The sequence below is a fragment of the Oryx dammah genome, unplaced genomic scaffold (assembly GCF_014754425.2).
Source record: "Oryx dammah isolate SB20612 unplaced genomic scaffold, SCBI_Odam_1.1 HiC_scaffold_18, whole genome shotgun sequence".
In the NCBI taxonomy this organism is placed as follows: Eukaryota; Metazoa; Chordata; class Mammalia; order Artiodactyla; family Bovidae; genus Oryx; species Oryx dammah.
In genome coordinates this window covers 29,499,084-29,513,010 of record NW_024070202.1, presented here as the reverse complement: position 1 = coordinate 29,513,010, position 13,927 = coordinate 29,499,084, and the positions used below count along the sequence as shown (strand labels likewise).

Genomic DNA, 13,927 nt, shown 5'->3' with positions numbered 1-13,927 from the left:
TGAATCATGCCTTTGGTGTTATGTCTAAATAGTCATCATCAAACCCAAGATTATCTAGATTTTCTGTTATGTTTAAGGAGTTTTGTAGCTTTGTGTTTTACATTTAGGTTTATAATACATTTTGAGTTAATTTTTGTGAAGGGTATAATATCTGTATCTAGATTCATTTGTGTGTGTTTGTGTGTCTTTGTGTATGGATGTACAGTTAGTTGTTCCAACATCAGTTGTTGAAAAGACTACCTTTTCTCCATTGTATCCTGAAAGAGACTATGTTTGAATTAAAAAACAGTACGACAAACAAAACAGTTAAACTTTCTGTGGTGATGGTATGAGGAAGTATATATATATATTTTTTTCTAGCTTGTTACTATGTAAATGCTTCCTTATTATAAATGTGTACAATCAATAAAATACCAACTTCTGAAGATATATCTAAAGAACAGCAGACAGGCACAGATAACCACTGGGCTATACTTATAGGATATCCAGTGAAAATTTCATGATGATAATTCCTGAGTCTCTTCAGTGTAACACAAATTAAATTTGTCCTTTGTGTGAATTAAGAGATAGAAGCTATAAATGGAAATATCCTAGAGATTTTTCAATCTTTAATTTCTCCTTTATTTTGTTAAGCAATGAAGAGCTTTCTAGATTTCCCCACCTTGGCAGTGTTCTCAATTTTGTTCCTAACCCTGAAGAAGGCAATTAAGAAACCCATGGGGCTCCCCATGGAGGGAATGTGAGCTGAGATCCCCAACAGAAATGGGGACATCCAGTGGGAATTCACCCCCTTCCAAGGGAGTGTCCCTTTCCACCTGGGGAATACCTGGGGTGTTACTCGCCCAGTTCTAAACCAATGGGGTGTATGTGGATATACATAAGGTTTTCTTGAATTTGTGATGGTGGCTAATCACATTGCCACCATCACATTTGGCTCCACATTGCCAAAGTCTGCTTATGACTTCAGATGACAAAGTTCCTGATTGTAGAGGTGACTAGTATTTATTTTCTCCTTCCGCACTAAGGTTGTGAAACATGAAGTGCCCAGCTTCGGTCTACGTCTTAGTTTCCACTTCCTCAAAGACTCAAGAAAGAAAAAAAAAAAAAGATGAAAGGAAGGAAGGGATAAAGAAAGTTATCCCTTCAGTGAGTAGGGAGATGATGAGAAATCTGAGTTCATATGTAGGTTTAGATTATGTCTGCTAGGCTGCCTCTAACTTGTCAAGTTATTATGGTTCTTTGCCAAATCCCCAAAATATGAATTAAAAATAGCATGTTGCTTTAATGTGCATTATTGCTGAGTTGTTTGTGGCTTCATCATGAAAGTCTGGTTTCAAAAACAGTATGAAAGCGAGGGTTCTCAGCAGGATTGTGAGTTTTCATTTAAAAACCAGAAATGGAAACAAGGAAGAATAACACACCATAGAAGAAAAATGAAACCACTATATACAATATGACCTAGCCAAAAACAAAAGTAGAAATGCATTTTATAATTTGTCAGAGGCTTAAGAGACATACAGCAAATGTATTTTTGACCTCAAATTAGCTGAATTTCTTCTTGTTTGAGGTTTAAAAATGAAGTACTTTCTCACAGATCTGGTTTAGAGTTCTTGAAACTGATAAATGCTGTATGTTTTGTATTCATTTGGCAGATAAATAGACACATTCCTAAGTATTTGTATAAACAAAATTATTCAACTAAAAATTCCCTGTGCACTAGAGTACCATTTCTTCAGATGTTTTTCCCTTTGAAGTAAGATGTTGGGAAGAAAATGCCATTGATATAACTATCACTATAAATAACTCATTGTTGCGTATTTGTAGGTTTAAAGTTCCTAGCCTTATGACTGTATGTTTTATGCACATTCTTGTAGCTACCAAATAATGAATATAGCATAGTAAGTCCTTGGTATAAGAAAATTTGATTTTTTGAGAGTAGACAATAGTTTGGATTTTCCCATATGACAATACTTTTATAAAACTTTTAATTTAGATATTGTTTCACACTTCCAAGTATTGTAATACTAGTGCAAAATTTATAAATTGTTTGTGTTTTGCCCTATTTATAACTTTCTCTTGCTTCTGTTGCTGTGTGTGTATAGATATATACATATGCATACACATATAAATAAACACACATGTGAATTTATATGCATGCATACATGTATATGTATATACATGTATATCTGTATAGATACATATACTCTTTATGTATGTGTATATTTGTATAAGTATGTATGTATATGTGTATATATATATTATATATGTATGAAGATGTAAGAGCTGTTGTCAAGTGTATATAGGATTGCTATATGGAAAAATTCAAAACCTATGTTCTGTGGCTTGTAGTGATCAGATAATGAATATATTGTGTACAACTTTGAGGTAGGCTTTCATGTCCAACTCAATGAACATGAATTAGAACAAATTCCAGGAGATAGTGAAGGACAGAGGAGCCTGGCGTGCTGTAATCCATGAAATTGTAAGGAGTCGGACAGGATGTTGCAACTTAGCAACTGAACAACAAAGGCTTTGCTTTAACATAAGGAAAATTTTTCAGCATCTCAATTGACATAGATATGATAATTTGTTGACAAATAAATGCCTCTCTTACTAGATGCTGAGGCATAATTCATTTTTATTGAGGATATGTAAGAGAAGAATTAGATATTTTCTAAGTTCCTATAGTGATAGGAAAGAAAACCATTTAAATTTACAAAAGAGCCTCTTAGTTTTTGACTTAAGAGTTCAATTTGTGGAGAAGTGGGGTAGATATCTTATGTGACACTCTGTATTTTAAATTTATATGAGAAAGTGGCAAATACAATGGAAACAAATGATTGTCAATAATATTATTACTTTCCAAAACACCTTCAGATCATGATATGGAGTTAGTATAAACTCTTACATCTGTCACACCTCTGAAGGGAAAAAAATATTTATAAGTACTGTCTTAAAGAATTATAAGTTCCTAAAATTTGACCAAAAAATAAATCAGTACTTAACAGAGAGCTAAGAAAAGAGTAAGTTATTTATAAATAATTGTTGAAATAAAAATGAATTAATCACATTAGTAAGTTTTAGTGTTAAATGGATTTTGTAGTATTTTAAGTGTTTTTAAATGGATAATCCATGTTTGGTTTTTTACACTAACACTCTATTAATTAGAACATTTGATTACCTTATTCTTGAAACATGCCAGATAAAGCTAACTTAGCTCTTCTTTTTTCAATCTGCCAAAAAATTTATCTAACAAACTAACATCTGTTTTGCATTATAGTGTGGCTCACTCTTTTTCTGGGGCTCTGCCCTCAATATGCGCAGAGTCAAGAACTCACACTAGTTCGCGCCATTGTTATATTTTGCCTATGCCATGCTGCTGCTGCTGCTAAATCACTTCAGTCGTGTCCGACTCTGTGCGACCCCATAGAGGGCAGCCCACCGGGCTCTGCCGTCCCTGGGATTCTCCAGGCAAGAACACTGGAGTGGGCTGCCATTTCCTTCTCCATATACGTATATACATGTATAGCTGCATATGCAAATACTTGTATAATATTTATGTGTATCTATATTTAATACAGAGAGAGCGGGGTTGTTGTTAGCTGGATCTTCTAAGATAATAAGACTTGACAGTTGCTGAGTATTTACTGAGTGCTCAGCAATATGTCAGGTGCTTTAAATGCTTTTCTTTCTAAATGTTCATAAATGTTTGAAATCCTATTGTTACCATCGTTTGAAAGATCTCAAAGCTAATATGTGGTAGAAGTTAGGTTCACAGTGTGAACTTATGGCTGTTCACAGTGTGATTCTGGCTATTCTTAACCATTGTACCTTATGACCCACACAAAGACAGTCTTCACCATTTCCATACCTAGACACGGATTCGCGTCTCCATATCACAGTATGCTCCTATGTTTATCTATCTCTATGTCTGCAGCAGCATCAGCAGCAAGAGTAGTAGTTGTCTAATGGGGGCAATTTTGCCCTGGATATAATCAGCAATATCTGGAGACTATTTTCATTATTATATCTGAGAGGGTATTATTGGCAGAGGCCAAGGATATTGTGACTGTCCTAAAATACACAGACTAGCTCCCCACCCTGACACACACACAGCAAAGAATTTCCTGACCCAATATGTTAATAGTGACAAGATTGAGAAACCCTCAACTGGAGAGATAAATATTTGAAGAGAAATGTAAATGTTTATATGTATATTTTTACATAATTATGTTTATTTAGAGAACTCTTTGAGTTGTTAGAAGACAATGGCCTTTAAAATGTTTTAAAATTCTCTTAACAGGTTATTTTGACCCACAAAACACATAACTTTATTTCTAATTCAGAGAACAGTATTGCCATGTTATCCCTGATACTGAACTGTGTTATATGTCCCAAATATCTTGACTTAGTGTTGTCGACTATGCTCATTAAAAACAAAAAGAAAACCAAAAAACTTCAAGCATGTACAAGAAACCTGCCATGAATTGGTCTTTATCTTAGTCTATATGGTATTATTTGACCTATATTGTGTTGAGAAAGAGGCAAAATAGCCAGCAGTAAATAAACAAGTCTTCTCTACACAGTCATTTATTGCTTTTAAACTGTTTGAGGCTATCTCCATTCCCTTAGTTGGCTACAGCAGACCACATTTCACAATCCAAAAGGACCAAGTCATCATCAAACTGCAGTGCCGTCTGGCCTGTCAAATTTCTAGTAATATAAATTTCCTTAAATCAGGTTTAGTTCTCAAATTTGCAGTGTGAGTCATCAACAGCCATAAACAACTCTGAAGAAAGAGTTATTGAAAATGAAAAAAAGAACTAAGACGTATGGAAAAGTATATGAGTATAAATTGATGCATATGCAATAGTCAAAATTTGATGTTTTCCTCTATAAATATGGCAATTTCACATAGTTAGACCTAAATTAGTTTTGGTACTTGAATATATAAGGCACAGTGGCCCTGCAATTAACTTGTTAGTTGTTCAGATTGTGGTTCTACATCTTATTGCTTCTGAACTTGAGACCATTGTATAACCTGTTTAAATCTCAGTGCCCAGAGCCTTCAGTTTGCACATTTATTGAATAAGCATATTTTATTTGTCTTTACAGCAGCAGGGAACTTGACTATTTTTTCATGGTTCCATTCCCATTCATTAGACAATGTTGACCAGAGTGGTTGTGGTCAATATATTTTGAACATTTGTTGAATGAATGAATGCATGAAGAATAATAGCATTTATCTCATGGAATTGTTATGAAGCTTCAATGAGATTATGTATGTTAAAGTCCTCAGTATATATAGTAAATGTTAAATGTTAGCTGTGATTATTATTAATTCAAACAGAAAAAAAGATTACAGATAAGTTTCAGAAGTTTATTTATTATTTTACATGTATTTTCATCTTCATTTTGAAAATACACTTTTTGATTCATTTTCATTAGTTTAAACTTCTCTCTGATCCTGGTGAATTTGTGTGTCAGAATCTCATACCACACTTTGAGAAATGTGGCCCGAATTCTTTTGTGCATATCAGTTCAGTTCAGTCGCTCAGTCGTGTCCGACTCTGCGACCCCATGAATCGTAGCATGCCAGGCCTCCCTGTCCATCACCAACTCCCAGAGTTTACTCAAACTCATGTCCATCGAGTTGGTGATGCCATCCAGCCATCTCATCCTCTGTCGTCCCCTTCTTCTCCTGCCCCGAGTCCCTCCCAGCATCAGAATCTTTTCCAATGAGTCAACTCTTTGCCTGAGGTGGCCAAAGCATATAGCACTGTGTAAATTGTTTAGTAAATGAATAAATAAATAATTTCACTTCCCCTTTTCTCTTTAGTATTTCTACTCTAGACTGCAAGAGATTAAATTTTCTTCAAAAATATCTGTAACTAGGCAGGTTTCCATTGCAAATAGACACAGTTCCAAGAAACCATCTAGTATCTTAAGGTTTTAGGCACATTCTCTCTTACAAAGAGTCCCATGGTTCCTTGGCCACAATGGCCACATCAATCTTCTTGAACCATGTTTATCTTGGGCAGTATCACATCTCTCTGTGCATAATGTAAGGGTGATGATGGTATTGCAGTATTCACTGATTCATAACTTGTTTAAAACTGGTATTCCCTATGGTAGACTAGGGAGTATTTTTCAAGCTTTTGAGAAAACAAAGCAGTTGGGGCTTCCCCAGTGTCTCAGATGGTAAAGAATTGGCCTATAATGCAGGAGACCTGGGTTTGATCCCTGGGTTGGGAAGATCCTCTGGAAGAGGGTATGGCAACCCACTTAAGTGTTCTTGCCTGAATAATCCCCATGGAGAAAGGAGCCTGGTGGGCTACAGTCCATGGGGATGCAGAGAGTCAGACATGACTGAGCGACTAAGCACAGCACATTAATGAATGAACTCTCAAAATTTTAACTCACCTTTACTATTGCTTTATCTTGTTTCACTGAAGTTGTTTTTAATACAAAATTCCATATCCTGTAGCCATCCCTGGACCATTTAAAAGAGTGGTTAGTATTCAGAGTTGTCTAGTTTCATAATCATTTGTAGAATTTAAAATAATTACACTTGCTAGGCTCAACCCAATGGAAATTGTAGGTATAGGAATCAGTAGGTATAGGAAGGGGGTCCAAGTGTCTATATATAGATGACATGTTGTTGTTGTTCAGTTGCCAAGTCGTATCTGACTCTTTGCGACCCCATGGACTGCAGCACGCACCAGGCTTCTCTGTCTTTCATTATCTCCTAGAGTTTGCTCAAATTCATGTTCATTGAGTCAACTGTCTCATCCTCTATTGCCCACTTCTCCTGCCCTCAGTCTGGATGGTATAACATCTTTGTTTTAATCTTTTCCTAGAACAGGGTTTCATTAAACTTAAGCTGAATACTAATTACCTGTGGAACTTATTAATGACATGGATACCCAGGCCCTATCCTCACTGAACCTAATGAAGTAGTTCCAAGATAAAGCAGCCAAATCTGCATTTTAAGTAAGTGTCCAGGTCAGCTTGTGTTTCACATTCTGTTAGCACATTTTAAGAAATGTGGTCTTAAATTTTTCCACATGTAGCACTTTGCAGATTGTTGGATGAATGAGTGAATACATGCACTTGTTAAAACTGTTGTGAGACTTAAAAGGGGTATTGTAGATAGTGTACTAATTAAATACACTAAATGTTCATTGTTAGCTCTCATTATGATTTATATGTAAAAGCATAGATTCAGATGCTTGGAACCTTTTTTCTTTCTCCACATTTATCATTATTATTCTCATCAGTTTTACCCTTCAAGTCTAGTAAGTCAAAATTAACCAAATAATTACATAAATTATTATTTGACTCATTATGATAATGTAATAAGTTAAACATTTAAGATACTGTAGTAATGAATAAAGGAGCTTGGCTAAATGAATCTAGTTTAAGAATTTGGGGAGGTTTTCTGGAGAAAGAAAAGTTAATTTTTGAACTAGAACTTGATATGATAAATAGGAATAAGCCAGGTGAAAAAGTAAAAGAAGAGTCTGAAGTGGCAGGGACACTACAGGCAAAATCCATTTCTTAGTAGAATTGCTTAGAGATGGACAAGAGAAGATGGAGGCCACAAGGAGACTGTTACATTAATCCATGTAAGAGATGATGGAGACCTGGAGTAGGAAGCAGCAGTATTGTGGGTATAATGTGGAGAGATTAATAAACCATATGGTTTTCAGTGACGTATTAGCTGAGGGCAGGGGATGAGGAAATAAAGGTGTTGGGTTGATTTCTACATTTCTGGCATAAAATGATGAGTACTGGTTCTTAACAACATATAATCACCTGGAAGCTTTTGAAGAAAAAAAAAAAACCCACACCTGGATTCCACACCTGGATCCCACTTCTAGTTATTCTGTATTTGGGTGGGGCTCAGGCATAGATGGTCACTAATAGGAGCTACTTGTTTTCTGCAGTATTTGGTAGATTAAAAGCTGGAACACACTGAGGAAAGTACAAAAGTTGTCCTTTACTGAATCAGATAACATTTTCTTTACTTAGTTCTCAAGAAAATGATGTTTTTCCATATGTTGAATATGGGTAGCCATTCCCTTCTCCAGGGATATATATATGTATATACACACACCATAAATATATTAATGTATTTGAAAAATATCCTTTAGAAAAGAAAAATATTTATTTAGTTAATAGGCACATAGGCCAGTTATGTTTATTGCCCCTCAGCTCCAAATTCGTCCTTTTTTTCCTTCTACTCTGTGATAAAAGTGGGCCTGGTTGAACACTGTAATACAGAGTGTTGAGGGGACAATAGAGGAGAGAGTGGCCTTCTTCCAGGTTCAGGTGTACTCGTTTAGTTGAACTCCTGAAGAGTGGATTGGCTTTTTTCAGTGGTGTTCTAGCATCAAACAGCAAGTGGCACCTCCCCAGCCTCCCTCCACACTAACCCCATCTTGGGTGGTTTCCAGCAGTAAGTTCGATGGGACTCCTAAGGGCAGCTAGCAAGTGCTATGGATTCACCAGCTTGTTTCCCAGTGAATCATCAGTGACCCTTTCTCACACCCCTGCTACTTCCAGGTGACTTTCTATGAGCCCAGATAGAACCCAAACTGGCTTTCCAGTGAGTCAATAACAAGCTGAACTTGTAGCTTCTCAGCAACCCTGTTGGGTTGAAATAACCCAGCCAACTTTCCCAACAGCCAGTGGGATTCAACTACACCGTCTGTAGTGAGATCTGAGTCCTGGCTTTGAGGAAGGATTCTTTCCCTCCAAGTTTGTCCTTTCCTTGAGTACTCTCCCTTGGTAGCACTGAGTATCCCTTAGAGTCCACATCCCACCCCCTGACCTTTAATCAATTCCCTATTACTTCAGTCTATTGTTGCTATTTCTTTATACTAAAATTTCCCTCTTTCAAATACTGTGTAGTTTCTGTCATCTGATTGGAAAGTAACTAATGTTTTAGAGAACTAAGAAAAAACATTTTATCTGGTAGGCAAATTCAGTTTTGGCAAGTACAAAGAGTCCAGGAATTGAATAGACTTTTGGAAAAGACTTAAAATGAAATTACTGAATCATTTTCTAATTCTGAATATGATCCCTTTGGTACATGAGAGTACTTCAGGGAATTATTGTGCACAATAACAGTGGGGCAGAGAAAGCATTCATAATTCTCTCAGTACCTAGAGATAGCAAAGACACACATGGAAGTTTTCCAGCTTTGGTCTTTTGTGTTGAAAATCTTGTTTGAGTTCTGTTTTATCTCTTAGTTCTTTGCTTATTGGCCAGAGTTCTTTGTATCATTCCATGAGAATATTATGACATCTTTCCTTCTTTCCTGGTCCATCTCTGTGTAGGAAAGAGACTAATCTGTAGTTGGGAGACACTGTTTCCCAAAACTCCATCTCCACGCACTGCCACCCAAAAGCAAAGTCAGTGTTGAGGAGCCTTGTTACCTGAAGACTAAGGTTTTCTTTATTCCCCTTCTCTCCTTTTCTGTTATGAACTGCCTTCTTTCTAGTCCTTCACTTTATTCCCTATAGTCTCTCTAGTTAGGTACATCTTTCAAAACCTATTATTTAAAGGATATCTGTCATACTTTCTCCTGTTCATTTGTCAAACTTTCAGGTATTTCTTATATCTATAGTATCTACTCTAGATTATCTGCATTTAAATTTTGAGGTTAAGATTTCTTTGCATGTGATCAGTATACAATGTATTGGATTGGCAAAAGGTTTCTTTGGGTTTTCATGTAACGTTGTACAGAAAAAAACCTGAACAAACTTTTTGGCCAACCCTATATAAAAATGTAGATTCCTGGATCCTATTCTAGAATTACTGAATCAGAATCCTGAGAGAGCCAGGATTCAGAATAATGGATTTCTAACAATGTTTCTTCCATCCTAAAATGCTAGCCTCGTTAATAATAGTTTACAGTGTGGCCCCCAGTAGATATTTGCATATCAGTGTGGTACTTCTAGCTGTGAAAGCCATTTTCCATTGATTCTAGTACAGATTAGAACAGAGTACAAACTTGGACATTATGTTATTAGGGACCTCGGAGCCTTTGCGTGAAGGTTGACTACAGACTCCTTTAGCGCTGGAGGCTAAAGTCCCTAGGCTCAAAGTGTTGTGAAGGGTGGGGTTCACACTGAGCTGCTGAAAGCAATTTTGGGGTTATTTCCATTCCAGGCAGCACAAATGTCTATAGAGCAGTGGAATAATGATGGAAGTTGCTGATACTGAGGAGATCCAGAAGCTGTAAGGCCACAGTATTGATGGGCTTTCTATGGAAACAGAGAGTGTCCAGGATAGATAGGATGTGGAAATGAATAGAGAATTCAGACACAGGGGTAAATGTATTTAGTTATGTCTGTGTGAGGAAGTGGGTGTGGGACACAAGATGGACAGATACTTAGTGTTCCTCTAACTCTCCCAACTCCCAGAAATGTCACAGTAATTGAATAATGCTTTATCAAAAATAAATTATTTGAAAATGTCCTGTAACTTCTGTACAAGTATTGTACTGTGGAGTCAAGTGGTTGCCAAATATAGCAGCCCATCACAATCATCTCAAGTGCTAACTTAAAAATGTGGATTATTGGATCTCACCCCACTTTTTTCTTAATTTATTTATTTTTATGAAGGATTGTTACAATATTGTGTTGGTTTCTGCCAAAATTCAACTTGGATCAGCCATAGATATACATATGTCCCCTCCTTCTCGTGCCTCCCTCCTGCCTCCCACCCCATCCCAGCCCGCTAGGTTGTCACAGCGCCCGGGGCTTCTCATTATAGTGGCCTCTTCTTTTGTTGCAGAGCGTGGGCTCTGGGGCACGTGTGCTTCAGTAGTCAGAGCAAATGGGCTCAGCAGTGGCGACTCCCAGGCTCTAGAGCACAGGCTCCATAGTTGTGGCCCACAGGCTTAGTTGCTCCTTGGCATGTGGGATCTTCCTGATCAGGGGTCAAACCCCTGTCTCCTACATTGACAGGTGGATTCTTTACCACTGAGTCACCAGGGAAGCCTGGAATATTTATTTTTATAAGCTCTCTGGATGATGATTATTCAGTTAGCTAGAAATGTAATGAATAAATGAATGAGTTCAAGGAAATAGGTTAACTTGGCTATTTGCAATCCTGGACTATTTAGCAACCTAAAATTATCCTTTATCTACCATACATTAGACAACTCATTTGCTGCTCTGATTAGAAGAATGAGTCCCAATAAATCATTGAAATTCTTTAATTATTAGTCTTTTCCTCTTTCTGTGGAGGTTTTTAACCCCTCATTCATTGAACCAGTCCATATTGAAGACTTTGTCTTCAAGTTTTTCTGTCACCTCATACCAATACTTTGGAGAGGAAAGAAAGTGAGAGATGTTGGAAAAGTGCATTTGTTTTGACTAGTACTGTACAAGTAGCTCCTGAAATCTTTTTATCTTTCTTTTGAAATGGATTCTGTCTCTAGAAAGTTTGTCTCATTCTGCCTTGCTTTTCATTCCCCCTGTGCTACAATTATTTCATAAAAGTGGCACTAAGTTAAAGGGATTCCCCCTTGTGGCAAGTCATTCAACTATTACTCAGTTCTTATCATCTCAGTGTAATTTTAACTGTTAGGAAGTATTGGTGCGAGTCTTAGTCTGCCATTTACTGGTTATTTGACCTTGGCCAACAAACTTAACCTGTCTGATTTAACATTATCATCATAAGAACAAAATGTTTGCCAACTTCCCTGTTAATGTACAGGCTTATTTTGTGCAATCCAAAATACACTGTGTAAACTGCAAAATAAAGTAAATATTAGTTGATGAGATTAAGAATAATGAGAATACTAGTTAGCAGTTTTCAGCAGGAATCTCTGGTTTGGGGGGAAGCGAGTTCTATTTTTGTTTTTCCTTCTTCTTTCTGCCCCGTGTATCTTTTTTTTTTTTTTTCAAACTCAAACTAGAAGTTCTTTGATGGTGTCCCTGGTGACTCAGACAGTAAAGAATCTGACTGTAAGGAGGGAAACATGGGCTCTATCCCTGGGTTGGGAAGATCCCCTGGAAAAGGGCATGGCGACCCACTCCAGTATTCTTGCCCGGAGAATCCCCAGGGATGAAGGGGCCTGGTGGGCTGCAGTCTTCGGTCAAAAAGAGTCGGACATGACTTATTAACTAAGCACAGCACATTAATGAATCAACTCTCAAAACTTTACACTCACCTTTACTATTGACTTACCTGTTTCACTGAAGTTGTTTTTAATAGATAATTTCATATGCTGCAGCCACTCCTGGACCATCTAAAAGAGTCGTTAGTATTCTGAGGCGTCTAGTTTCACAGGATTCAACTGAGTGACTAAGCACAGCACAGCACAGAAGTTCTTCAAAGTTTTATGCCATACAATTCCATGATAGAGTTAGGCATGTTATTTAAATTATGTAAATTCTCACTGTCTTTCCTAAGTTGTATATAAAATTCATAGGCACTCTTTCCAGTTGGTAATGACAAGAATGATGGTACTTGAGTAATTAAACTTCACAAAACACCTAAATATTATCCTCCTGAAGATGTTCCTGGAAAGCTAGTGGGCCACAGATAACAAAAATCTCTTTAGTCAGCATGTTAGAAAATTCTGAGTTAGCATCAGTCTTAGGACCATTTTAACCATCCTTACAGCAATGAGAGTGATTTTCCTGAAGAAACTGGATAGTGACCTGCTGCTTGTGACTGGACCTCTGATCTTCAATCTAGTTTCTCTGCATAGAACACACCAGAAATTTGTCATCACCACCTTCATCAGCGGTGTGAAAAGCCCAAAGCATCTCACTCATGCTTACTTCAAAGAAGAACAAAAACTTCTTAAGCTCAGGCACCAGGAAGACAAGATCCTCACAGAGAAGGAGAAATAAGAGTTTACCGAGCAGCTCCAAGCTAATCAGAAGGCCGTGGGCTCGAAAATTCTGCCAAAAACCAAAGGTGTTTCTCAGCTCCAGGGCTATCTCTGCTCTGTGTTTTGTCTCCCAAATGGAGTTTATTCTCACAAATTGGTGTTCTAAATTTCTTACATAAATCTAATAAAATAACTGATACTAAAAAAAAAAAAAAAACAGCACTGGAATATAGTATCCAGCAGATTCATTCATGTTTTTTCTTTACTGGAATAAGAAAGAAGTCTCAGAAAAGGAAGTTAGGTGGAATGCTTTTGTGACTCAAGAGCTTAATAGTTTAAGGGAACATATGAGAAATCTTTCAATCAACAGGACTTTCCATGGTTACCACTTGTGGAAAAGATGGTTCATCCTGTTTCTCTAAACAGATGCCCTGCTGTCCCCTCTATATCATCGGTCCTAGCACTTTGAGTTCATAGAAGCTTTCCTTATAGATGTTCTCATCATTCCATGGAAATAGGCATGACTGTGTGGGAGAAGATCATAAGTGATGTAAAATGTGAATAAGCAGCAGCATCTTTATTGTTGGGTGTATCTTCTGTGTTTAGCAATTCTTCATTTTGCATAAAAACTCAGAAATATTTATGTAGAAGTTCACTGTGCTGACACACTTCTTCAGTCAAAATAAACAAGGGAAGAAAAGCAAGAGGACTTGGATAATATAAAATCAGTTTTTGGTTTTATTTTAATCCAAAATAAACCTAAAGAAATGTTAATGAATACCCATCCTTGGATTCCTTCATTCAATAAATATTAAATGAATTGTTTCCTGTATATTCTTCCATTTATGTATCTACCTGTCTTCTGAAGTAATTCATACTTATTTTGTAGTCTGTTACCTTAGCTATTATTCTTAGTTATATGGGACTGTACAATAAATTTCATCCAAATATAGCAGCGTATAAAAATAGACATTTATTATCTTCATTTCAGGGGTCTAGATGTAGCTTAGTGGGGGATCTCTGGTTCAGAGTCTCTACAAGATTATAATCCAATGTCCTCTGGGGCTG

General features: G+C 36.8%; 1 pseudogene; it reads left to right on the top strand.

The window, feature by feature from the left end:
• Positions 1–13,025, top strand: part of LOC120878280 — a 36,474-nt pseudogene extending 23,449 nt beyond the window's left edge.
• The last annotated feature ends 902 nt before the right edge of the window (positions 13,026–13,927 follow it).